The sequence below is a fragment of the Microcebus murinus genome, chromosome 1 (genome assembly GCF_040939455.1).
Source record: "Microcebus murinus isolate Inina chromosome 1, M.murinus_Inina_mat1.0, whole genome shotgun sequence".
NCBI classification, from domain to species: Eukaryota; Metazoa; Chordata; class Mammalia; order Primates; family Cheirogaleidae; genus Microcebus; species Microcebus murinus.
Window position 1 is genome coordinate 19,056,225 of NC_134104.1, and position 22,351 is coordinate 19,078,575.

Genomic DNA, 22,351 nt, shown 5'->3' on the forward strand with positions numbered 1-22,351 from the left:
TAAAATTTAAATATTTAACCCAGTAGATACTTATTAGAATTTTAAGAACTTGACTTGAAGTTCCCCATTTTTATTTAGTTTTATAAACAGAAAGCTAATGATTAAACACTGATTTTATAAAAAATATTTTAGCATTTCTATGTAATACAAACTAAAGTTATTCAAATAAACAATAATATGGTTTGTAGCTCACGGTAGCTTCTACATTATAAAAATGTTTAAAATTCACAAAATCGGCTACAGAATTTTGAAAGTCATTCTTAATTTTTAGATTCAGTCTAGAGTGTTGGGTAAGTGTACATACTTATAGTGTCAGAATGCCACGGCTTGTGTTCTGGCTTTGTTACCCGATGGCTTTAAGACTTAGTTAAGAAATTTAACACCTCAAGTTCCTCAACCCTCCATTGTTCAAATGAAGGTGATAATAGGAACTCTGTCAAAAGGTTGTTTTGAAGAAAAAATAGAACAAAATTTTTAGAACTGTGATTCATACATAGTAATCACTTGATAATTAATGTCTGATTATGCTTCTAACTCATTCATCTGTGATCTTCATTAAGGTGAATGTCATGAGATTCTGCAAGAATTTAGAGAAGATCACTGCCTTTCTGTTCCTCTATGTATTTCTTATTTAATATCGAAAGACTCTTTCAAATAAATATTAAAATGTGGGTGGAAATATATGGAGGCCAACCAAATGAAAACAAACAAAGATTATTTTTTCAGAGCTTATTATACAAGGGAGTCAGTACCATTACTTCGTTTTTGGGAAAGATTCAAAAGCAAGCAGAGGAGTTTATAATGGAAAAATGTTAAAGCTTCAGCCATGGCTCTATTGGAGGTTGTTGGCATAGAGAAGCCCTAGGTGGACTAACGAGAAGCAGCACATCCTATATGATTGGTTAAAGCTACATATTTGGCTTTCTCTGGTTGGTCCTAAGTTGGAAGAAGGGACAAAAATTAGTGAGGTTAATTATTATTCAAGTCCTGGCAGTGCCAATTGTTACAGAGTGTTTTTGTTTGGCTTCCTGGATTATTATAAGGGATATTGATCTTACTACAAATCTGTCTTATAGATAGAAGATTAGCCTCTTGGACTGGTTACTAGAGATTATGGGTTGGTTTTCTGTACTGGTTGCTCCAGATTGTAGGACAGAGTTCTATTTTATAAATTAATATGATCCAGCTATTATTTGTTTGTATATTAGTATCTCATATGTTTAGGCATACGAGGGCTCTGTCCATAAAGTATCCAACCAGTTAATAAAACAATAAAATATAACATGGCTGGATAGTTTCTGGGTAGCCCTCGTATATACAAGACTATATTTCTACAGTTCTCAAAGCTACATTGTATGCAATCAAAATGATTTTAAAATGTATACATTTTGTTTAATCAATGAACAGCTAGATTGGTTAGTAATATTATTTTGACTTAATGCATTTCATTAATTTATTTACTTAATTAATAATTTCATTAATGGTATGTTTCCTACTAATATATGTGATTTTGCCTATCCTATTGCCTGCCTCAGTAATTTTGAACAAAAATGATGAACAAATATAGGTAATAATGACTGAGCAGGTGTGCTGTTTTTGTTTATATGTATGCCTCTATAAAGTTACAGAATAAATCATATTCCCTCAGGAAAATGGACTGAATGGTTATGTCTCCCCAAAATTTATATATTGAAATCCTAATTCTTATGAGGTGTTATTAGGAGCTGTAGCTTTTGGGTGTAATTAGGACATGGTGGTGGAGCCCTCATGAATGGAATTAATGCTCTTATAAAGGGAAACACAGGAAACTTTGTCACCCTCTTTCCACAATGTGAAGACAGAAGCAGAAGAGAGCTGTCTATGAATCTGAGAGTGGACCTTCACCAGATACCAAATCTGCCAGTGCCTTGATCTTGCACTTCTCATAGTTCTAGAATCAATGTTTGTTGTTAAAACCATCCAGTATGTATTATTCTGTTATAGCAGCCTGAACAGACTAACATAATCCTAAAAGTTTAAATAATAAAAAGTGATGCAGTCATTTGATAAAATCCTTACTAATTTGGGAGACTTTTAAAAAATCCACTCAGACTTATTCTTGAGATCAAGCTTTAAATGTTTTGTTCCCCTTTTTATCACATTACTAATAAAATACACATCTACTAAACAGGTGACCTTCATGATGCTTAAATCATCTTTTTTATTTAAAAAGTATGCAAAGAAAATATGTTAGATACCCATTTGTATGCAATTCCTTTTTTCCTTAGAGATACAAAGCAGGGTAGAAAAATTTCTTACTTTTCCAGATGAGTTGTTTATTAAATCACAACTCATTTAATTGAATTCATTCAATTTATTAAAAAAAAAAAAGCATAGTGAGCAGTGTGTAGCTCATACTAACATGGAAATAAATGAGAAACATTCAATTTAGTAATAAAGCATAAAAATTCATCATTACCAATAAAGATACAATTTTCACTGCAATGTTGGAGAAGATTTTCTGAAGAGATAATAGTGTAATTACTATTAATGGATTATTCTGAAGAGATAATAATAATATAGAAGAAGATGACTTTTAAATAGGATGACTGTTTTGAATGAGGTTAGGCATCATGATGGAGTATTGTACACTGAAAAACTTTTGGCCTTTTACTTGTGGAAATGGCCTCTATATTTTTTCAAAGTACAGTTATAAAATATTAAAAGTAAATTGAGCTAAAGGTATTTCTTTCCAGTACTTATATGGAACCATTTGGAAGCATATTAAATCATGGTTTGAATAATTTATGCATGGCGATTGTCATTATGGGATGTATCCTTTGTGATTATGGCCAGCTTTTTTATTAGTTTTCCAGGCTTAATTTCAAGAAATAAATCAAAGTTTAAAGCTCAAGGCACCTAATCTATGCCTAAACCTTAAGTCAATATAATCAGCCTATTCTTTCAGTTGAGTCAAGTGCTACTGGCCTTAGTCGGCATTTACAACTGCAAGTCTTAATTCTAAGTGGCCTGGATATTCAGTGGATTTAAGTTCTCCTTTTATTGCATATTTCTGGCTTTATTTAATCTGAAAAAAGAATACAGATCTAAGTATTTGTTCATAAAAGTCAAGGATTTTGTTAAAAGATAATTTTCAGAAATAAAAGTAAAATCATGACTCATGCAGATATAAAAATAAACAAACATTGAAGATTTTATTTAACTCATTCAATAAGGGAACTATTCAGATATTATAACTGGGCAAAGAGAAAATGAAAAGAATGAGCATCCTTTTACAGAATTCTAAAATAGCTCAAGATATTAATAATAAACGGAGTTAACCTCAGATATCCCTATAGGGTGTGCTGGATGTAGACAAGGCATAGTTGTGAAATAGCTCAAAGTTAATCAAAGGTTAATCAGATGACCTAAAGAAGGTGTCTTCGGGACAATGCATAGTTCCCACCGAATCATTTTTTTTTTTTACTTTTTCAGTTTTCTAAATTATTTTGTTGTTAACACTAAAATAATAGTCTTTTCCTTTTATCTAACTAATTGAGGTACATTGGGTGTTTGGATTAAAGAGATCCTCATATCTCATGTTCTAATTGCAGAGGTGGTTGATTAAAACAGATGAAATTAGTTCAGAAAAGACCAAACTACATGTCATAATAGAACTCTGTCCCAAAAATTCTATAGTAACCAGGCCAGGAAGCCAAACCACAACCTCTCAAGCAATCCACCCAAAGAGTAAGATTAAACAATGATGCCACTTTCTTGTTTTGTTGGCCTCACTTCCAATTCAGGACCAAATGAAGAATGCCAAATATGTTCCCTTAACCTATCACTTCAGATGCTCTACTTCCTGCTTCCCCCTTCCAACAACCTTTGATCTAAGCATACCTGAAGCCTTCCCTTCTCTCATCATAAAACTTTCTGACTTTCCAGTCTGCCTTTGAGTCTTTGCCAAATGCAAGTGATGATGACTCCTCCCCTTACTAAGAAAACTTTGAATTAATTGTCTCTGTTTCTACGTGGGTGGGCACTTATTTCTACACCTTACAACTATGAAAAACAGTCAATCATAGTTAATTTAGAGGGGAGAAGAAAACTGAAATAGTTAAAAAAAAATTTAAAACTCACCACCTTTGAGGCACATTTTTCTCTTGACAATCTACATGTGTTAAAACTCCTGATTCTTTGGAAAATTCCAAACTATACAAGTATGACCTGAATACTGATTCTGTACAAAGATCAGATTTTTTTTCCCAATATGATCATTATTATGTTTCAACACAATTTTGCATTTATACAGTTAAAATGCATGCTTTTACTTTTATTAATATTGCATATACTTGTTAATTTCATTTTAAATTTTTTTGTAGTGTTTTCTAGTAACTTTTGTTGTATCATTCTATCTCACCTTGTCTGTTATTTTCTCATTCATTTATGTCAAGATCAGTTAAACTTAACATATACTTCAGAAGGCCAGTTTTTGCTTTCATTAATTTCTAATTTTGTCTTTGTACTTAGTTTTTTCCCTTTTTAATTTTTGTTTCTAACTTCATAATTTTCTTTCTTTTTTCCCCAACTTATTGTAATGACAGGCTATCTTATTTAGTTGCAGTTTCTTCTATTTCTCAATAATAATTTTAGGCATATCTTATCACTATTTTATATATGTCATAATGTGTTTGACATACAGTGTCTCATCATAACATTTAAATATTTCATAATTTATACTGTTTTATTTTATTTTATATAAAGATATTTAATAATTGGAAATTTAGTCTCTAAAGATATACAATTTTGTTATTAATTTTGAATAATTTTTATTCTTTGAGTTAAAAGAACATAACATATCCTTTCATCAGGATTTATTGAAACATTTTTATTAACTAATACAAGCATTATTTTCAAACAATATGATTATCTGCTGGAAAAATCAACAGATCAGAAGACAAACTTTTAGAAAATAATGGACTGAAATAAAATTAAGGGCCTTTTAAAGTACTCTATATGCTAAGTTTTGTCCTGAGTGCTAGAGTATGGATCCAGAATTCCCAGCTTGCATGAAGTTTACATAGGTGTAAGGAAGTGAAGAAATAGGACATATAAATAATAGTGATATTTTATTTCTATTAAAGTATATCAAATATTAGACAATAATAAGGGCAATGAACAAAAAAAAGGCAAAGAAGAAGGAGGGCGAGTTGTAATTTCAAATAGTATGGTTAGGAAATGTGTCATTGAGAAAGTGTATTTGAGAAGAAACCAAAGGTATATAAGGAAACTATCCATGGAAGAACCCAAGGGAAATGCATTCCAGACAAAGAGAAATGCAAATTCATTGTGTATTCTAGGCAATAATGAAGGTTTAACAATCAGTTGTAAGAGAAGTAGGAAAAGACTTCTATTTTATTGTATTTCCTGATTTACAGTGGTGAAAATACCCTGACCATGGTTAATTTCAAGTTACCAACATGAATTCATTGAATTCAGCGTTGAAAAGAAGTGTACAGTAGTAGCACACCATTATATAGTATTTTTACCATGCAGATATAGTCGTCTATATACAGATATAAAAGATGTAAATAACCTCTAGAACATAGTTAATAGTAAAATGAAGTGAAATAATTAGTAAGTGTTGACTTTTAGGTATTTATTACCCATATGTTCAATATAATTTGTTTAATTTTCAGTTTATACAATTTAATTTTTAGTACTAGCAGGGTTTAACAACTGACTTTCCAATTTCTTGCAAATTTAACAATCGGCACTCATATGGAATTGTAGGAAATCACTGGTTCCAGGAGACCAAAGACAGTCCTTGAGATGGAGTGAGTGTATGCTAAGAGCAGGAAAGGTTAGAGAGGTACATAGGCACTAATAAATATAGGACTGGGTAGGCCCTTATGTAGAATTTTGCTGCCATGATGGCTAGAGAGACATGAAAGTGCTTTGAACAAAGAGGGCACATGAACTATTGTTTTAAAAAGATCACTCTTACTGCTATTTTGAGAACAGATTGGATTATGGCAAATGTAGAACCAGTAAAAACCAATTAGAAGGATATTTCAGTTATCCAGGGAAGAAATTATATGTCTTAGACTAGGGTTAATAGAAAAAATAAGAGCAAGTGAGTAAATTCAAGACACTGTTTGAAAGTAAAGAAAATAAAACTTGCTAAAGTATTGAAAGTGGAGTGTGAGGGTAAGAAAAGAGTTCAGGATTTTGACCTTGAGTTTGTAGAAGGGTAACATTTTCATTAACTGATATGAGGAGGCAGAGGTTAGAAAGAGATGATGTCATGTTAATATTTAAACATGCTAAGTTTAACGTGGCTATTGTACAAGTGGAAATGTTGAGTAGGGGTTGAATATATGAATCTAAAGTTACTTTAAATGACTAACTGTTTTGGAAGACTTTACTCCCAAATGGCTTTAATAATAAAGGCTTACTATTGTAATTGCTAGGCAAGTAAGAAAAACAGTACCTTGCATTAAGTAGGAAATGTTTAAATGCTCATCCATGTACATACATAAAAAGTAGAATTATTTTTATTATAATTATTTTATAATTTACTGTTACTACAATTATTCTGTTTGGGGTATAACAGAATATAAGCTTATAATATTGGTGAGAGGTATAGAAAATACCTTTTTCTTTAGTTTTAATTCTGTCTTTGAGCATGTATTCCCAATGGCTAGTGAAGGGCACAATTACTCCAGCAAATTCTGGGCTTTTTAATATGCATTTATTCTATGTCCCCACTGCACTCAAAGGCGAATTAAAAAAAGGCATACATACCTTGGTTTCTCCACTCAGTTACAACTTGAAATCACAGAAAAAAATATTTTGTAATGATAACTATTAAATTCATATATATGTATAATTTGTAAATAAATCTGTATTTACATTTATCAAGTGCCAATTCGATATCCTAGGAACAAAATTCCAGCTATTATCACAGTTAGAAATATTTTTAAAAAATATATTAACATTCCTATAATAATTTTATAGTCATTATCTAATCTAATACTTATAATAATTACATGAGGTAAATATCATCTCAATTAGTGGTAGTACTGACATCTTTGGAGGCTTGGGCACAAAAATATTCTGCTGAATGCCTTCTTTTCTTTCTGGCCTTATTTATATATGTCTCTTTTCACTTAGGCTGCCACCATTGAATCAAAACCAAAAGTTGGAATCTCTTAAAAAAAACCAAAAACCTAGCCTTTGTCTGTAATGCTTTAGTTATGAATCATATTACCATTAAACCCTATAGGTAATCCTGTTTTTACATTGTGATCAATATAAGAGGAATATGTGTTAATAGTTATCCCTATGCTCTGTTAAATGCAACCTCATTGATGGGATATAAGAATATCTCAGCACTTATATTAAAATTTAAATGTCCAATACCTTTGAAAAATAAAAATAAAATGCTGTGTAGGCTAAAAGAAGGAAGAAACCATAGTGAGTTGGAAAAACAGGAACCTTTATGAAAAAAGAGGTATTGAATTTGAATTTGAGGAAAGAATAAAATGTCAACAGGTAGAAACAATAGTGAGAGTTCACTAGGCAGAAGTGTAAACTGTGAGCAGAAGTCCAGATGTTTAAAGGGGGGGGGATATTTGGAAAACAAATAATCAAGTTTGGCTGTACTGAAGGTCAACACAGAGAATTAATACATATTAAGGCTGGAACATATTTTGGAGTCAAATTATTGGGAGGCTTAAAAGCTAGTGTGTAATATTTTTATTTCATTAGCAATTATAACACATTTCATGTTTTCCATTAAGGAGTTGGTATGATTGCAATTTGGAGAATAATTCCTTGAATATTGAATGTTGCAGGACTTCAGTCAGGATAATGGTAGTAGGAAGAGAAGAATGAGTTACAGTAGGAATTTTTGAGGTAGAAACAGGGTAGTTGGAAAATAATTGGGTATGAGAGACAAAAAAGAAAACTGAACTAACATTAACTATGGGGTTTTGAGACTGAGTGACAGAATAGTCCTGCAATTAAGAGGAATATGGAAGTCAGGAAGAAATACAGACATGAAATAATAGAAATTTAGTTTTGCAAATGTTGTGCATTAATTAGATGGCACCACGGAATTGTGCATCTATATCCTCTAAATAAAGAATGAAAAGGAGAGAGAATGACAGTTATATATCTGTTTTCAGAATAGAAATATTAATTGAAAACAGTGAAAGATGTGATTGTGGTCGCCCTGAAAGGAAGGTGGAACATACTGCTTAATTTTTTCTACTCTATCCAGACCAATTCCCACTCAAAAGTACCATCAATTTTGAATTTTATTTAATTCATTTATGTCAGTGGTCCCCAACCTTTTTGGCACCAGGGACTGGTTTCATGGAAGATAGTTTTTCCACAGATGGGGGTTGGGGAATTGCTTTGTACAAATTCTCATAAGGAGCCTGTGCAACCTAATCCCTCACATGCGCAGTTTACGGTAGGGTTGGAGCTCTTTTGAAAATCTAATGCCCCTGCTGATCTGACAGGAGGCGGAGCTCAGGCGGTGATGGGAATAATGTGGAGCAGACTAAACACAGATGAAGCTCGCTCACTGGCTGGCCGCTTACCTCCTGCTGTGTGGCCTGTTCCTAACAGACTGATACCAGCTCTGTAGCTTGGGGGTTGGTGACCACAGATTTATGTTTTCTTTTCTCCATTCAGAGTTAAACTGCGTATCAAAATGAGATTCTCTTACACTTGTAAACGTGGCAAGATTGATAAGTGCCCACCCCAATATCCACTCTTCTTTCTTACAGCAAAGTTCTGCTTTTACTTGTAAAGGTAAGATGGCCAGTTTTTAAAAATAATAATATTTTTTTCTAACCTTCTCTTTACATGCATCACATTTTGGCCAATGAGGGATAGGCAGAAGTTCCAAAGAACTGTTCATGGGCTCAGTCACCCAGCATACTTCCCTGGTTGCTCATTCCTTTCTTCCTGCCTGAAACCTTGACATGATGGCTGGAATTTTGACAGCCATCTGAAGAGCAGAAATATAAGACTCCTACCAAAATTCACAACAAGGAGCATGTTAAAGAGTTAGTATCCTTTGATGGCACCTTGATCCTTTGCTCTAATCTTGAACTCTTTAATCTGAATTTCTATACTTGAGAAAACATTGCATTTATAATTTATGTAAGGGACTATTTTGGAGCTGCTCTTGTTCCTAGCTGAATACATTCCTAACTGATCAAATTAATTCAGCGTTTTCCTATGCCAACCTGTCATAATATGATTGTGGGGATCTGCTTATCAACCCTATGAGCAATGCATCAATTTTGAGGGAAAGCAATATAAACATCCCACGATAAGCCATGACATAATAGATGTGGCCTAACAATATACATGAAACTAAAAATAGATTCAGAAAGAAAAGAAAAGGTATGCTTTTTGGATGACAGGGATGTTTATTACCTTGAAATGACTGCAGTTTCTTATTGCAGTCACCTTGGTTAATAAGTAGGAACAGACATACATTCATTTAAGTTAACATTCCACCAATCAGATACCAACTGAGAATTGTCTAACATCTCAATGTCCTTTGATTACTTATTCCTAGCATGCATGGTTGGTGCAACGTGAAATGTGTGCAGATACAGTAGGGGCAGGTAATTTGACCAACTAGTGGCTTGGTTTCTTTGAGATAAGCAGCACATAGAAAATAGTGACAAACAAGAGAACTGGAGGCATATGAAGTGCAGAAAACCTGATTACCTTATCTTAAGTATTACCTTATCTTGAATAATTTATCATTCTTTTTTCATCATTTATCTCCCCTGCACAGTAATCAGTGATGTTAAAAAAAAGAAAACATGTTGAATTTATGCTATTAAAGCTAAAAGTGAAAAAGCAAATCCAAGCTTAAATATTCAGGACACTGAAACTCCCAAACAACTGACTCTTTTCTCTTACTTCATAAACGAAGAGAAATGGATATTGAACGTATTTATTAAATCATTGCTTCATACATTATATTTTTGATATTATAGAATGAACAGAGAGAATGGAGAAAATTTACAGAATCCAGCTCATATTTGTTCTAACCATTAAAAAAAAAAACAGGAAGCTATTCTATTTTTAATGCTTCACACTTCTCCAGGGCAAAATGAAATATATAAACAGCAAATATTTGGTAAAATGCTTAATAAACACTATAAAAACTTTTGATGGCTCACCTGTGAGATATTCCTTTTTTCTTCACTTCTTGCACAACCCATACCTTGTATAGGTGTTTACCCTTCACTGTAGGATGCAGGTATGGACAGTCACCCTTAGCTGTAATTATCAAACATTATTTATCAGTTTAAGCTAATTAGGAGGCTTCATTATCCTTTCCAGTGACTGAGTTAGTCATAGACTGGTAAAGAAGTTTTAACCAATAAAATCAATAGTAATATCTGCTAAAAATTGTATAAAAGTTTACTCAATAAAAAAGAAAAGAAAAGAAAAGAATGCAAGGAAAGAAAGGAGGAGCAAGGGCGGGATGAATAAATGAAGGTGAAGAAAGAGGGAGGACTAGAGAAGATTTCTGCTGATTACTCTAAATTTTGCACCTGGAGCTGCTGTAGCTCTATTTTGACCAAAAGAAGAGCTCACCTAAGAGTAAGACAACAGACAGATTTCGACACAAATTTGAAAAGAAACTGAGTCCTTAATGACAACTTCAAACTGTTAGAATTTACAAATTTGAAGTTTTTCTACTTCCACACTTGTTGCTTTATGACATAATGTGTTTCAATTTGTTTAAGGTGATTGTGTTGTGTTAATATTACTTGCATCCAAAAGCACATTGATGTTCATAGTACATATCATCTAAAACAATGTCTACTGAATGAATAAAAAGCATTAGAAATTTCTTGTTAATATTGATTATATACACACATATAAATATTTGTATTTTTTGAAGGCCAATACATGTTTTTTCATACCATGATTCCAGTGGGCAATATGAAGCATATTTCACATCAGGGTTTTTTTTTCTAAGATTGAATTAAGAATGGACAGCATCATAATCATGTGATGTTGAAAAATTCAGATCCCTGGTCTCCTCCTCTGATCTATTGAATCTGACTCTGTAGGAAGTGATGATCCAAAATCTTAAATTTCAATGTGCAATTCAGTTGGATCCTAGATGTACAACTATTAGACATATAGTGAACTTTCTGTTTTATATAAAGTCTCTACTTCTTTGCATTTTTTCAATAAGGCATAATCCCAATTAGTTTAATATTATCAAAATCTTGCTTGTTACGAAAGTCTAGATGTTTTTCCAATAATTAGTTCTCTTTAACACCACAGAAGTTGTCACTTATATTTAAAATCCTAGACATAATTAGCATCAGCAAATGTAATTCCTAGGAATTCATATAACTTTACTTTTGGTAATTTTAATCAATTCCAGAATATTCCTGATAAAGAAAATTAGGGTTTTTTTTAGCTTTATCTAAATCAATTTAAAAGTTTAGGATGGTAATGAGATTGTTAGTAATCAGTACAAATTCTATAGTTTGTAGAATCACTCTTCTGGAAACATAAGTAAAGGGATTCAATTCTAATGATGTTAATTCAGTGTAGACTTGCATGATCACAACTGTTTCACCAAGTCTGTTGTCTTAATGACCAATACAGCAGATGCTTCTCCTTTTCTTAAGCAAAACTCGTGGAGATAATTATTAGATTCATCATAGACCAAAGGAATGTGCTCTTTGCTGGGGCTTATTTCCAGTAACTGGGCTGTAGCATCTGCCTGCTGGTCATAAGAACAAACAAGAGTGATTTACAGAAAATAACTCACTGCCTTTAATGTACCTGTGTGAGTTTATTTGCATTCTGTGATGATACAACTACAAAATGGGTTTAGAAATATACTACTGATAAAAAAAAAATATTGGCATTTGTACTGGTGATTAAAACAGCCTCATTGCTGAATATACTTACTAAAAGATAATTGCTCAAGATGCAAGTATGTAGAAATACAAAATGTCAATCACACTCTCTGCCAAGATATTCTGCAGCAATATGACTTTTTATTGGGAAGCAAATTGCCTTATTTCATCCCATGAAGTCTTTATTAAACCAGTTCTAAAAAAAATCATATGCACATAAGCGAGAATAATTGGGAATGCCTCACAAATCTAATGTTAAATATGAAAGCACCATAATGTGTTATTGTTTAAATTTTTGTGATACAGGATTATATTTGCATATTAATTATTTACAACTTTACTTTTTTTTTTTAGTACCAATGTGAGAGCACTTCTCTGCAGGTCCAATAGCTCAGACTTTCTGATTTGAGGGAGTACTTTTTCCCTGACAAGATAAGAGTATTTTTAATTGACTTGACTAAAGTAGCAGGCTTTCTTCTGAAGCACAATTTAAGTAAAAAATACCAGAACACAATGTTTCAAAAAATTTCCATCAGGATTTTTTTATGTATAATACATATTTAACAACTTACAAAAAGCTTAAGAGTCTAAATAGGCTCTCTGTAAACACATAAAATTGTTAAAATTATTTCAGTTTGCATTGACAATTTAAAGTTTGGGAAAGAAAAATCTTCATGAAGTCAAACAAATATTTCTAGCTTCTAATGTCTGAAAAGAAATTCACTAATATTTAGCATTTATAAAGAACACTATTTTAACTGGAAATACAAAAAATAACTTTTAAGTTTATTTAACAAATGGGCTTATGTGCCTTGTATTTTATAACATGAATGTGTTTCCCTTCCTCAGTTTCAAAAGTTACACATTTCTTGAGTGAAATTACTGTGGTCAGTAATTTCTATCATCTCTATTGGGGATATACATACCACCACATACTGCCACATAGCCGCATTTTAAAAAAAGAAAAAAATGAAAATTAAAGAAACAGTCTTGCTAACTAAATTATGTTTTGGTGGTCAAACCTGGCTCTCAGCTGTGTTCCCAGTTTCTAGATTAATTACATATAAGTTTTCTTTCTGGGGCTCTAATTCAGGAATTCCCTTTATATTTAAAATATTTTAAATTAAACCATGGTTAGATTTTAGACTATATTTAATAATATTTGATTTACAATTAAAATTAGATTACTGTCTTTTATACATCAACACATTTTTCCAAGACATGTTCACTTTCTACCTAGCTAAAATTCTCAGATTAATTAATAACCAAAATGAACTATGATTACTAGAACCAAAAACATTATCAGACATAAGAATATTATGCTACTGAAAAGAAGTGACCATCACAAATCCGTGAAAGTCCTATTCACTGGGTGAACTGTGTGCACAGCACGGTAACAATACCCCCTACAAGGACATTCTCCGCTATTTTAGTCTCCTGAGCAGCTAATTTAATTACCAGATGTTTAGAGTTAAATACATCAACCTTTTCAGTCCATGGCAAACATTATCATTTATGCCTGTGTTCTCTCCCATTACCTACCTCCCTTCCTTCATCTTCATTCTGTTCCACTAAACTCTCTCCTTTTCTCCACAACTTGCTAATACTTTAATGACCAGTTAGCCTTACCTATTTCCTGAATCCTCTCTGACATTCTAGCCAGTGAGATCTACTTGACGTTGAGATCCTATAGTGCCTAGGGTGTTTCCTTTACTTTGACAGCTAGTCATTTTTGCTCTTATTACCATCCTCTCAAAAAACAGCAGCTGAGCATGTGTTATGGGTTAGAGATGATGGAATATAAACATAATAAAGATAGGTTTCATGAAGCTGTGCTTTTTGTCTAGTTTAGTTTCAGTGACTAACATTTTCCATAAAGTCATATATTAAATAAAAGTCAATGTTCATTCCTAATGGTACTGATAAAGATAGTTAAAATTTACTAAATCTTTAGTATCTACCTACTACTATCCTAAGATCTTTTATATACTATTTCTCCTCCTAAATAACTAAGTTAAAGTGGGTATTAGCATTAAGCAAAATTTTTCCCCCTCCCTACCCTTTTAAAACCAATCTGAAGACTCATTTCTATAAAGCCATTCAATGAGCATCAGGCTGGTGTAATAACATTCTTAATCATCTTTGGCAAATAAACATTTTCCAATGTTTATATGTTAAGCCCCAAACAATCCATGCCAATAATTAAAATATCCATTCCAACATAAAATAAAAAATAATTACAATTCTTATGTTATTTAGAACTCCTTTTCTCCTCTTGCTAGGTACTGCTTTAAGCCTAGAAATGGAGAATGGAAGAGTGAAAATGGCCAATTTCTGATCTCTATCCTAACTATACTTTCTCTGTACTCAAACATTTCTTCCCCATACACTTTTAAGGGTTGTTTTTGGTTTTTTGTTTTGTTTTGTTTAGATTCTCCCCCCAGAACCTCTGATCTCTTTTTCCTAGAGTCTCTTCCATGGCTACTGCTCATAACTCTCTTCTCAACAACTGGGCTGCTTGTGTTTAACCTATGTTGACTCTTCCTGATAGAGTCAGTTGCATAGCAAACTAACAACTCCCCCAACAAGGACATTCCCTATATTTTAGTCCTTAAATCTCATACAATTTTGATGTGGGTGATGAGCTAGTTTTAAACATCTCTTAACAATCCAACATAAGTTCATTTATCAGATCAACAAATATTTATTGAGCTCCCAGGCACTGTTCTGGGCAGTGGGACAAATTGAGTAAATATGAGCAGATGACAATCTTTATCTTTATGGAGCTTAGATTTTAATGGGAGAGACGGGAAGTAAAGAAGACTTTAAAAAAGTAAAATATATATGTGATGGTTAAATTTTATATATCAAGATGACTGGGCTATTGTTCCCAGTTGTTTGCACCAATATTAATTTAGATTATGCTGTGAAAGTATTTTATAAATGTGATCAACATCTATAATCAGTTGCTTTAAGAAAACTACATGGGCCTCATCCAATCAGTCAATTACCCCATAATCACCAGAAATCATGCCTGAATATACAGTCTTCCAGCCTGCCCTTTACATTTTGGACTGCAGACTATAATATCAATTCCTGTCTGAGTTCTCAGCCTACCTGTCTGTTGTGTGGATTTCAGACATGCTGCCTTCCACAGTCTCATGAGACAATTCCTTAAAATAAATCTCTTAATATATATTAAAAAGATATAGAGGAATATACTATTGGTTCTGTCTCTCTTGAGAACCCTGACCGATATTGTATGTCATATAGTGATAGGTGCTTAGTAGAAAAGTAAAAACCGAAAGGAACATGACATATATGTGTGCTAGCACTTGTGTAGCTAAATTTCTAGGAATAGTGTTTAGGGAAGGCCTCACTAAGAAAGGACTTTTGAGGAAATATAAAGAAAGGGTGACATCTTGGGACTATGTGGGGAAGAGAGCATTCCAGGCAATATGAACAGCATTTGCAAGGGCTCTCAGCTGAGACCATACCTAGCCTGTTCAAAGAACACTGATGAAGCCTGTGTCAGTAAGGGAGTGAAAAAGATAGAGAAAAGTAGGAAATGAAATCAGGCAAGTTATAGAAGCCAGATAGATAATGTAGGTTACGAACAAAATGTTGGAGGACATGGTCAAAATTCTTTGGCTGTTAACTAAAGTAAATGAAAGGCTTTTGGGAAGTTTTGAGCAGAAGACTGGAGTGACTTTGTTCTGTTGAGAGTCGTTAAAGGAGGGAGACTAGTTAAGAGTCTATTGTGTTAATAAGGTGAGTGATGCCACTGACATAGCCCAGAATGGTGGCTATGAAGTGGTAAAAAATGTGATCAGATTCTGGATTATATTGAAAGTATAGTCAGTACAATAGACTTCTGACAAGATGTGGGTTAGAACAAAAATAGAAAAGCCTAAGTCTACGGCAACATATTTTGACATGAGTAATTGGAATAACAGAATAGCCACTGGTTGAAATGAAAGAGACACAGAAGGGGCTGGGGAGCAGGGAGCTGATGGCTGGATGAAGGAGTTTCATCCTGTGCCTTGTGTGTGCTGTATAAGTCTGAAGGGCACAGAGAATCTAACATCAAAGTTTTGTTTCTAGCCTCTGTGCTCCCCCTCAAAAATACCCCAGCAATTCCCAGTGTTCTAACCTAATATTCTGTTATATAAATATTAACCTGTTTGATCCTTACACAAACGATGATGAGGCTGATAATATTTTCCTAATTTCACAGATTGGGAAAGAGAGACTATGGTATTTTATATGTATATTGTATTTTGCTCAGATAACAAACCAAATCTCTGAGTGTATTTGTTTAACAACCACTCAATGTGCATTGATTACATGAATGAGCTGGGTCATGACGCTCATTAGGCAAGACATCCCATTTAGAAAGTTCTAGACAATGTGGGTGAAACTGTCTGTACTGAGACAGATTTTTTTTAATTTCTTTAATGTCTCAATTAGAGATTTACCCTCAATTTTAGGTTTCAATGTCCAAGAACTGAGGCAAATGTTCCTCTGAATTTTAGTCACAGATTGTTTAAGCTTATCTAGATTTTCTTATTATTGGTGCAGTGTCCTAGGCAAACATCCAGTAGAAACATCTCTGTGTTTCCACTCGTCTAGTGTTTCATTTCTAGTGTTGCATTTAGTGTTTTATTTCATCTTAGCTTTTCCTGTGGCAACAAAGAGACTGCAATCTCAGAAAATGACAACAAATATTGATTAATTACACATGTTACTTGAAGGCTGTGGGTGAATTGAAATAGATGGGTTATGTTTGGTTAGGCTGAGTTCAATTAAGCTCCATATCTTCTTATTCTGAGATCCAAAGGCAGAAGTAAATAAGGGAAATATCAGTAAATCTCAGACCCCTACAAGATTGGAAGATATGTTGGTAATACCCAACACATATGGGATGGGAGTTAAATTCAAATTCTATTTAACCTCAGATAATCTGTGTTCAGATCTGAGTATCCATTAAAAAACCAAACAACAAAGAAAGACCATTCTTGTGCCATGTACGTAACTCCTGATAGTAAATTTTCTGCCACTTTTAATTACAACTGTTAGGTTCAGTTAATCCAACAAATATTTCTTTTTTTTAATTCCAAAGTATTATGGGGTGCTTTGTCTTACATCTGAAAAGGAGTGGTCAATCTCAAAAAAACATTGATGGTGATGTTATCTCAATAATTAACTTATCTACACAATTAACTTATCTACACAATTAACTTATCCATTAACTTATCTACACAATTAATTAAAATATTTGTCAAATAGCAAGAATAGTTGAAGGATAAAAGAGGTGAACATATGCAAAACATACTAAATTATTAAAGAATTGCCTCTTTTAAAGTAATTTAAGTTAGCTAATAAATAACTACATTCTGTTAATTTTATTCACATATGGAAAAGATCTAGTATTTCAGATGTTGACATATCATTAACAAAATCAATATGATTGGAAACATAAATTAATGAGAAATTTATCCTACTAAGTTATTGAGTAGAAACATTGTTAGTTAAAAGAAAATTGTGTTGTGACAGTCAAAGTGTTAGTAAAATTCACCAGTATATTTATCAACATCTTATTTTAAACAAATATTCAACAAATTATTTATCACAATTGCATCAGTAACAATATATGTAATTAAATTCCAAATTTTTATTCATTAACAATTACAGTTAAAACTAAAGTGTCCTTGATCTATATAGGCATCCTTTTTTAACACAGACATTCTTGTTGGTTTGTAAAATTACAGCTTTCTCTCCTAATATCATTTGTTATATAATATTGAGCATGCTAATTTTCCCCAAATTATATATTATTCTATACTGTCAGGTTTTTAAAACTTCCATGTTAAAATATTCTTCTAGTTAATGATTATTAAAATATGGATTTTTAAGAAGCAAACCAAATATACTTGGTGAAGTAAGATTTATAAGTATATCATAAGAGACTGTTGTTTTATAAGCAAATATGTTGATATAATTTCAAACTATAATTTTCAGAACTTGTACTAAGGTTTATCTTTAGGCCCTGAAAATAAGAGGAACATTGTGATTTCATGCGTTTTATATACTGAAAGCAACTTTTTTTTAGTTTTAGTTCAATTTACTTTGATGAATTAAAAACAAAGATTATACATTATATTACTGTAATTACTTATATGTGTCATGCTGGATGCAGTATTCGTCACATAAATGTATACTTGGTATACTACAATCCAAAAAATATTTCAAATTTTAATTCAGAAACCCCAAAAGAATGTGTTAATCCATTCCAGAGAAAGTTTCAAATGCATAGTTACATTCTGAAAATTATTTGAACTTTAAAGATTCTCCTACTAGAAGAGTAGCAAAATCATTACTGTGATTTTTATTATAATTAGCTGGGCTGGAAATTAAATGGCACAGCTCTACTCTATCAGCAGTGGTTACTTATGGTCAAAGCTCTCCTTCCTTTGTGCAACTGATCATTTGTTTGAGTGTCAACAGTTATGCTACTGCACCTGCAGCAATAATAATTAGCTTAATTTCCTAATTTGTAAATAGAGAAATTGACAACCTGCTTAATTAGAAACTATTCCTAGGGGACTCTGAGAACCTCTGGGGAAAGGTGAAACATAATAAATAAGTTGAATTATATTTTGTTCATGCTTAAACTATCTTGACATGACTTTATCGATTTAACTTTAACTTGCAAAGATAACAGCATATCCATGAAGCAAATAAAAGACAGCCAATTTATTCTAATAATTGGAGATCATTTCAATTCTAAATGATTAACTTGTTCCACTCAGAAATTTAGAATGACATTTAAAATAATGTTAAAATCAATTTTTTCAAAAATTTTAACAGCAATTTTCTTGTTTATTATTATTTTATAAATTTCAAAATATTATGGCTACATAAATTGCCTTTGCACCACTCAAGTCAGAGTTACAAATATGCCCATCCCCCCGACAGTGCACACCTTACCCATTAGGTGTGAATTTACCCATTCCCATTTGCCCCACACCCGATGAATGTTACCTAAAATCAATTTTTATATACACTTTTATTTATTTTATTTATTTATTTATTTATTTTTGCCCATGAACATTCTTTTTTTTTAATTTTGGCATATTATGGGTGTACAGATTTTAAGGTTTCAATAAATGCCCTTTCCCCCCTCCCCCACAAGTCTGAGTTTCCAGCATGACCATCCCCCAGATGGTGCACATCTCACTCATTATGTATGTATATACCCACCACCCTCCCCCTCCCACCTGCCCAATACCCTATTACTGTAGTACCTATATGTCCACTTAGGTGCTACTCAGTTAATACCAATTTGCTGGTGAGTATATGTGGTGCTTGTTTTTCCATTCTTGGGATACTTCACTTAGTAATATGGGTTCCAGCTCTAACCAGGAAAATACAAGATGTGCTATATCACTGTTGTTTCTTAGAGCTGAATAGTACTCCATGGTATACATATACCACATTTTATTAATCCATTCTTGGATTGATGGGCACTTGGGCTGTTTCCACAGCCTTGCAATTATGAATTGTGCTGCTATAAACATTCGAGTGCAGGTGTCTTTTTTGTGGAGTGTTATTGGATCTTTTGGGTAGGTGCCCAGCAATGGGATTGCTGGATCAAATGGTAGATTCACTTGTATCGCTTTAAGGTATCTCCATATTGCTTTCCACAGAGGTTGAACTAGTTTGCAGTCCCACCAGCAGTGTAGGAGTGTTCTCTCTCCGCAACCACGCCAGCATTTATTGTTTGGAGATTTTTTGATAAAGGCCATTCTCATTCAAGTTAAGTGATATCTCATTGTGGTTTTGATTTGCATTTCCCTGAGCCCTCCATGAGCTAAAATGTCCATTATATAAAATTTAATTCTGTGATTTTAAATGTAAAGAATGTTATATTAAACTGATAGGAACATTTACTACACTTAATCTTAGCCAAAAGGCCAAGAAGCCAATAAAAAAATGATAAATGTTTAAGGTGATGAATATGCTGATTACTATGATTTGATGATTATACAATGTATGCTTGTATTGAAACATTGCAATGTACCCCATAAATATGTATAATACAATTGCTATATTCAATTAAAATGTAAAAAAGTTTTGTATTTTTAATTTTGTTCCACTACGATCAAATTTGTAATTTATTCAATTACATTTCAATGCTATAACCACAAAATATAATACCATGTCTCTCAGAAAACATGGTCTATTATGTATATATCTCCTTTACAACAAATTTTCTACAAAAATTATAAAACAAAAGTTAATATTCACATTAATGACACACATATTCAACAATCCATAAGATACTGCTATAAAGAATTATTGTTTGGCCGGGCGTGGTGGCTCACGCCTGTAATCCTAGCACTTTGGGAGGCCGAGGCGGATTGCTCAAGGTCAGGAGTTCGAAACCAGCCTGAGCCAGACCCCGTCTCTACCAAAAATAGAAATAAATTAATTGACCAACTAAAAATATATATACAAAAAATTAGCCGGGCATGGTGGCGCATGCCTGTAGTCCCAGCTACTCGGGAGGCTGAGGCAGTAGGATCGCTGAGTCCCGGAGATTGAGGTTGCTGTGAGCCAGGCTGACGCCACGGCACTCACTCTAGCCTGGGCAACAAAGTGACACTCTGTCTCAAAAAAAAAAAAAAAAAAAAAATTATTGTCTTTCTTTTAATCACTCTGTGAAAAAAAATCACTAAATGAGAGCTGGTATACATTATATTGTTGATGAAATACCCTGCCTTCATCTTAAATAGTTTTAATCAGCCTTGGATTGTGTTGTTTGTAGCCACTATTCAAGGTTGTATAAATACCTCCAGAAGACTTTGATAGCTTCCAAAAATTTGACATAAATTGTGTGTTCACTAATTTATTTCATTTTGAGTGCTTTATTTTTTCTCATCTACATAGTTATATGTACCTTGTTAATTTTTCAAGACCACTGATGAATGATTCTCATAAGCTCATTTAATTTTTTCAGTATTTCTGATCAGAAAATCAATCTCTCAAAATATTATAACAAAACATGAGATGATGCACCTGTGAGAATAAAATATTCAGCTCAATCCAAATTTAGCTCTAGTATTATTTTGGATATATAGCAATTTAGAATAGAGCATAACTTATGCTTTTCTACCATCCTATATACAAACCTTTTCTAAAATGAGGATGTCATAGGTGGTTCTTGGGAAGAATGTGGATACTTACTTGCAGAAGAAGCTAATCACAGCAGATAGGGGTCAGGGAACCCCGTGTTGGGAAAAATGAAATGGAGGGTTAGTTTCGATGTCCTTATTATTTTTCCCATATCCTTAACCATTCAGGTAGTTAGCAGAATTTAGTTATTTATGTTTGTATAGAGCTTTCCATTTTATTATTAGCTGTCAGATCAGGGCCTTCCAAATGCCACCCACATGCTTTTGGTTTGTGGCCTCTTTGTCCACCTTTATAGCCAGCAATGGCAGGTGAAGTTCTTCTCACAACACACTTCTTTTATCTTCTTGTTCCATTGTCCCATCTCTGTAAGTTAGGTGGGCAAGGGTCTCCACTTTTAAGAATTCATGTTATTAAATTGAGTCCATTAGAATAATCTCCCTATATCAAAGTCTCCAACCTTAGTCACATCTGCAGAATCCCTTTTGCCATGTAAGGTAACATGGTTACTGGCTCTGGGGATTAGAATATGGACATATTTTGTGGAGGCTATAATCCTGTCTACCACATATGGCAGGAAGACACTTGATAACTTACAGAGTTTGGTCTATAGTTTGGTGCAAAAGTAATTGTGATTTTCGCATTGTTGAAATTTGCTGTTTGATATTGGAATACATTCTTAAATAAATGTGGTCATGTTATATATCATTTTAATGTGAATTTCTCACTTTATATAGTTTTGCTAATGACTTTTTGTTTACTTTATATTTATTTTAGACTGTGGAAATGATGTTAGACAAAAAGCAAATTCGAGCAATTTTCTTATTCGAGTTCAAAATGGGTCGTAAAGCAGCAGAGACGACTCAAAATATCAACAACGCATTTGGCCCAGGAACTGCTATTGAAAGCACAGTGTAGTGGCGGTTCAAGAAGTTTTGTGAAGGAGATGAGAGCCTTGAAGAAGAGGAGCGCAGTGGCCAGCCATCAGAAGTTGACAATGACCAAGTGAGAGCAATCATCAAAGCTGATCCTCTTGCGATTACACAAGAAGTTGCTGAAGAACTCAATGTCGACCATTCTATGGTTTTTCAGCATTTGAAGCAAATTGGAAAGGTGAAAAAGCTCGATAAGTGGGTGCCTCATGTGGTGAATGAAAATCAAAAAATTATCATTTAGAAGTGTCTTCCCTTAGTGTACACAACAAACCGTTTCTCAATCGGATTGTGACGTGCTATGAAAAGTAG

The 22,351-nt window shown here is 33.0% G+C and overlaps 1 pseudogene; it reads right to left on the reverse strand.

Moving 5' to 3' along the window:
* Positions 1-19,747: 19,747 nt before the first annotated feature.
* On the reverse strand, positions 19,748-19,900 carry LOC142874859 (uncharacterized; annotated as a pseudogene).
* Between the last annotated feature and the right edge of the window lie 2,451 nt (positions 19,901-22,351).